The sequence below is a fragment of the Otolemur garnettii genome, unplaced genomic scaffold (assembly GCF_000181295.1).
Source record: "Otolemur garnettii isolate 467f Iridium unplaced genomic scaffold, OtoGar3 scaffold00038, whole genome shotgun sequence".
NCBI classification, from domain to species: domain Eukaryota; kingdom Metazoa; phylum Chordata; class Mammalia; order Primates; family Galagidae; genus Otolemur; species Otolemur garnettii.
The window spans coordinates 676,698-683,055 of NW_003852433.1; the positions used below are offsets into that span (position 1 = coordinate 676,698).

The 6,358-nt window shown below is 38.7% G+C and overlaps 1 protein-coding gene across 1 annotated transcript in view; it reads left to right on the top strand.

Annotated features, from left to right (window-relative positions):
• The window catches only part of GRK3 (G protein-coupled receptor kinase 3), a 143,048-nt gene that overhangs the window by 62,903 nt on the left and 73,787 nt on the right, over positions 1–6,358 (top strand). The gene's annotated exons all lie outside the window — the stretch shown is intronic.

A 6,358-nucleotide genomic window follows, 5' to 3' on the forward strand; every position in this document is an offset into this window, starting at 1 on the left:
TAATAGGGGTGTGTACATCACGAGAAAAGTATCCAATGTACAGACTGTATTTCTTAAGAACAAGGTCATTTCTCTTTGATAGCCAGGATGCAATGTTTGAAATCGGGAAACTTAACACTGGCGCTGCAGTGAGTAGTCACATTCCAATGGTTGTTCCCCAAAATGTCCTTTTTTGCTATAATTTTTCCTGGTCCAAGATTCAGTCTAGGATTCAGTTGTCACATCTTCAGTGTCCTTTAATCTGGACAAGTCCTTCAACTTTCTTTCAGTTTATCGACTTCAACATTTTTAAGGAGTACAGGCCAATTAGTTTGTAAAATGTCCTATTTTGGTTTGCTTCATGTTTTGTAATAGTTAAGATTCAGATTAGGGATTTTGTCAGGAGGACTGTGGATGAGATGTGTTGTTCTCCATGAGACATGATATTGCTTTTTCCTGACATTGTTGTTAATTTTGATCATTTGCTTAAAGTAGGTGTTTACTAGGGTTCTCCACTGTGACATTATGTAGTGTAAGTTTTCTTTTTCTAAGAGAGTAACTTACAGGAGTTACTTTGGACACTGTGTAAATGTTCTGTTTTGCATCAAACCTTTACCCTCTAGTTTCAGCACCATTGATTTCCTAACTCCGCCATTCCTTGTGTGGTTTTCAGTTGGCGTTTGAATGTAAGAAATAACTTTTCCTTCTTCCTCATCATTTGTTTACTAATATCACTGTGGATTTGGAGGTCCTTAATTTAGCTAATAGGTTATCATCTGTTCCTATCAGTATTGATTTTGTTGTTTAGATCATCCCAGTTTGGGCTGCTAGGAGCACTTTCAAGGTGGTTCGTGTCCTGTTGACCCACTCCCATCATTCCCTGAGCACTTTCTTACTCTCCAGCTTACAATGTTTGAAGTTTCTGTTATTTAATCACTGTTCCTGCCCTGGAATCAATCAGCTTCTTCTCCAGGGAGCCCCAGTTCCTTTTAATGGAGAATGCTGTTTAGAAACCTAAATTTGGGCACTAGAACTGCTCAGTGCAGTTGGCATGTCTTTGCTTCTAGGTATTCCTACTAAACAGAGTGAGAAAATGTGTGTGTGTTTACGTGTGTACACCTGTCTATCCATCTACCAAAGGTAATGAGTTCGGGTAGATACCCCCGTTCCGGCCCAGGGCGCCATGCACATTCGCTGCTTCTTCCATGCTTTAGCTTTCTTCTCTGAGAAAGCCTGCTTTTCTCACTGTGTACTAGCGCGTACTGCAGTTAGTTTTAGAACTCCTCCCTCACACTGCTGTGAAAGCAAACCTACCAGCTATAGTTAATATTTGCTTCCAGATCTTTTTTTTTTTTCCTTTGAGGGAGATTTACTTATAGTACTGTACACAGTTTAATCATGATAAATGCATTCACTCACATGACCCCTGCCTTTACTGAAAGACAGAATATTTCCATCCCCAGAAAGTTCCCTCATGCTTCTTCCCATTTTCCTGTCCCCAGAGGCAAGCTTTTAAAAATTTTTTTCTGAATTAAAAAAAAAAATTCATAGACCAGTTTTGCCTATTTTAGAATTTCCTACATATAGAATTATATACTCTTTTGTATCCAGCATCTTTTGACCAGCAGCTTTTGTAATATTTTCTCCCAGTCTATGGCTGGTCTATATTTTTAACAGTTATCTTGGATGTGTGGAAGTCCTAAGTTTTGATAATTTATACTTTTTTCGTATCCCTAAGAAATCTTCTGCATGAAAGTTTTCTGTGAAGATAGTCTGTATATATTGTAGAAGCATTGTAATTTTAGCCTTCACATTTAGTTTTATGATCATTCCTAATTTAATTCTTTATAAGGTGTGAGGTAACAGTTCCTCCATATACCAACTGCCCCCCACCCCACCCCCTGCACCATTTGGATATTAGTTTTTCCAGTATCATCTGTTGAAAAGACTTAAATTGACAAAGGTTGATGTGGGCATGTTTCTGGACTGTTTATTCTGTCCCATTGGTTTAGTCTTATGCCAATGCCACATCGTATTGATTACTATGGCTGTATAATGAGTCTTGAAATTGGATAGTATTAAGTCCTAAAATTTTATTCTTCTTTCCCAAGATGTTTTGGATATTCAAAACTTTATATTTCCATATACATTTTAGAATCAGCTTGTCATTTTCTTTAAAAACTCCTGCTGGGGTTTTGATTCTAATTGCATTGAATCTACAAATCAATTTGTGGAGAATTAACGTCTGAGCAGTACTTAGTCTTCCAGTCCATGAGCTGAGTATATATTTCCATGTATATATTTCCATCTTCTTTGATATCTCTCAGTAATAGTTCATAGTTTTTATTACAGTGGTCTTGTACCTCTGCAGTCTCAACCCCCAGGCTGTGGACTGGTACTGGTCCATGGCCTGTTAGGAACTGAGCTGCACAGCAGGAGATGAGTGGTAGGTGAGTGAAGGAAGCTTCATCAGTATTTACAGCTGCTCCCCATCACTCTCAGCATTAGATTCTCAGAAGAGCTTGAACCCTACTGTAAGCTGCTCCTGTGAGGGACCTAGGCTGTGCACTGCTTATATGAATCCAATGCCTGATGATCTGGGGTGGAGTTGAGGTGGTGCCGCTAGTGCTAGGACTATTGTGGGAAAACAAACTTAGAGCTCCCAATGATTATGCATTATGATGAGTCTTGTAATAATTTCATTATATATTACAATGTAATAAAAATAGAAGTAAAGTACATAATAAATTTAATGCACTTGAATCATCCTGAAACCATCCCCATTCCTTCACTCTTGGTCCCTGAAAAAAATTGTCCTCCAAAAAACTGGTCCCTGGTGCCAGAAAGATTGGGAACCACTGCTGTATGGTACTTATTTGTTTATTTCTAAATATTTATCTTTGATGTTGCAAATGGGCTTGTTTTTTAAATTCCATTTTAGTATTGTGTGCTATGAATATATGAGAATTTCATTGATTCTTATTTAATGACCTTATGTTCTTTGGTCTTACTAAGTTTACTTGTAGGTTCTGGTGGTGACTTTGTAGAATTAGTCACTATTAGTAGAAAGTTTGGGCAGTTATATAATCTATTTTCCATTCACAGTAACTCCTTGGCAAAGAGTAGGACAAGTATTATTTCTTACAAGAAATTTTATATTTCTTTTCCCCCTTCATAAGTTTTTAGAAGGTTAAATTTCAAAAATTTTCATAGAATTAACTTAGATTTGATACTTTGAAAAGTTCTTGACTTATTGGTATTTTATAAAAAGCAATACAGTTCTTTCTTTCTACTAATTTTTGCAATATATTATGGTGGCAAATTAGGACACTTTGCCTTTCCTGGGTATTACATGCCCCCCAAAGGTAATCAGTATTCAGGCAATTTGCAGTGATTTAGATAAGGAAACAAGGTAAATACATTCCATAATTATCTAGAAAGCAGGTATTAGGTCACTATTTTTTATTCTTTAAGATTTGGAGAAATCTCAATGATGATGTAAACTTATTAGGCAAAATATTTCCTTATTTTTGCTCTTTAGTTTTTGTTCTGAGTAATGCCTCATTTGGTTTTTATGTAATTGACGGGTGATGAACGTAAATTGCTTTCATCTTGGAACACAATGATCTAGGCTTCATCCAAAAGGCAAAATATCTTTCTTCTTGCTGTCCCATTTTAGCAGTTTAATTTGAACAGCTGGTACAAAGTAGAGCTTCCATTTATGTGCAGACATGAGAGAAATACTGGTTCCCCTCCCAGTAGTATGTTTAACTAATTGCTTGGCCTATTCTACACAATGACGATGGAAATTGCACTAAATTAAAGAAATAGGTAAAAACCCTTTACAGTGGGTGTCCATTCACTCCCTCCTTCCATCATGCCCCTTCTGTTCCCTCTCTCCCCTCACAGTATTTCCTTCCCTTTCACCTTTCTTCCTTTTTTCTTGTTCCTGAGCTCTGTCTGTGTCACAGTTAATGTTCTTGTTGCTGCATATGTAGTAGAGTGGAAACCACCTGTGCCCTGTCCCTTTTCAGTTCACATTGTAGTGGGGGAGAGAGACAATAAAGAAATGAACGTGTGTGTGTGTGTGTGTGTGTGTGTGTGGTCGAGAGGTGAGAGAGGATGAGAATGATTGATAGCCATGGAAGTCCTCCTGCCTTCAGTATTTGGACTGAGCTGTCAAAGGCCAGAGGATCAGGGGATGGGTATTGGAGGAAGTGGGGATACAGCAGGGAAGAAGCTCGAGAAGGGAGTGAGGTTAGTGTTTGAGAAACCAAAATACCGAAATGTGGCCTACGTGACAGGAACTTGGGGGACACACTGTAGGGTGGGGCAGAAGAAATTGTGACTAGAGTGCAGGGGACTTGGTGGCTATGGTGATGAGCTCCAGTGTGATTCCAAGTGTAATGAAAAGCTGGTGGTCCCATGTGGTATTTCATTTTGTTATCCAGAATACACCTCTAGTTTGATCAAAATGCCTAAGTTTAAATTCTCATTTTAATTTTCTCTTCTAAAAATAGAAAAAGAAATACATGAAGCAAAAACTGACAAAATAAAAAAAAAAAGAGCAAACCTGCAATTACAAATGACGATTCCAACATTTTCTGTTGATGATGGAGAGATGGGCACTGAGTAAGGATTCAGAGGATGCTCTTGAGCAACTGTATCAAACCAAGTTGGCTTAGTTGCCTTTTTATTCTTTTTTTTTCAAGTGTCATGGAGCTTTCACCAGATAGACCAAATTTTGGGAGCCAAAATCTAATTTCAGTACATTCAAAAGCATTGAAGTCACACTGAGGATGTCCTCTGCCCAGACGAGTGTGTTTTCTGACCCCAACGAAGTTAAATAGAAATTAATATCTGAAAAATACCTGGGGAAAAACTCCCAAAGTTTTGGGAATCAAACTATATATTTCCAAATGACTCTTGGGTCAAAGAAGAAATGACAAGGGGAATTAGGAATCATTTTGAAGTGAATGACAGTGGAGACACAACTACTGCTCTCAGTTGAAATGTGAATACTAACATGCAAGTAGGTAGAGACTGGTCCCTTCCTGGTGGTCTGCCCCTGGCGTTTCCTCCTCCCTTGTGCTGTGCTGGGGTGACTGCCCTTTCACCCAGGAGGACTGGCAGGTACTGCCCCCGACGCTGGTGAAGTCTGGCCTAAGCTACTTAGTTACTAGTCCTAGCCATTTTCTCCTAGTTTAAACCAATAAGCATTTATCATTTTAAAGGTCAGGTTCCTGGGGAACTTATGGAGGAGTAACTGACAAGTCAAGATTCTTAAGCTAATGTCAGTTAAAATCTTGTCGGAGCTGGGGAACTTTTTCTCAGTCCCACCTGGGGAATTCTGGTCCACCTCTTCCCCCACATTTTAGACTTTCTGTGAGTCTTTCTTCAGTTCTCTTCTAGAACTTTTTAATTGTTTTGACTTTTTGAAGTTTTATAATCTGCAAGTATCTCTCCCTTCAGTCTGGTATCAGCTTGTTCTGTTCAAGTTCATTTGCTCCTGTAGGCTTGCCTGGCATTAAACTGGGCACTTGGTTGTCAAGTAGGGTGGGAGCCTTGTTAATCATTAATTCGAGGGGGGTAAATATTTTGAGAGAGACTTGTTGGAAGCAAACTGTATAGACAAACATTTGTTCAACATTTATTGACCTGCTGTGTACCAGGCACTGTGAAATAGAAGCTGTCTCACTAGAGTGGACTTCAGGTAGCTCTTGTATCCAATTGTGAAGGCTAGGGTGGGAGTTTTTGAGATGTAGAGAAGAGGATAGTGGTCTGGGCATAAGGTACTGATGGCTTATATGTGAACATGGAGTTGTAAAGACACACAGAATGAGCTGGGAATGGGCAATCTGCTCTGGCACTAGGTATTTGGTGGAGACTTGGAAGTAGTGAATGATGAGGAAAGGGACTAGAAAGGTTTTGAAAGTTCTGTCTTTTCAGGGAGTTTAGGCCTGTTTCTAAAGGCGTCATATTTATCAGCTCCCTGGCACCTCTTACCAATATTTCCATGCTACCTGTATCTCTTATTTCTTCGGTTATTATTTTGCTCATGTAGTGATTATTGGCCTCAGCAGTGGTGACCACTGGCACAGGAGTTCTTAGGAAGTGGGAGGGATGTAAGAATGGAGCCCTGAAGCCAGGGGCCAGGTCTGTGGCCCTCTTTTACCTGGAGTACTTTCTTCTAGGGTATAATTACCTGCTTGAAATCTCTCTCTCTATATTTTTTAAAGATAGGGGAGGAAGAGATAATATGTAAGCTCATTAATTTGAAAACATTCTATAGGATAAAATTTTAATTTATTGCCACCCTGATTTTTTTTTATTCTTTTTTTTTTTTTTTTTTTAGGTTTCTTGCTATTTAAAGATTTTT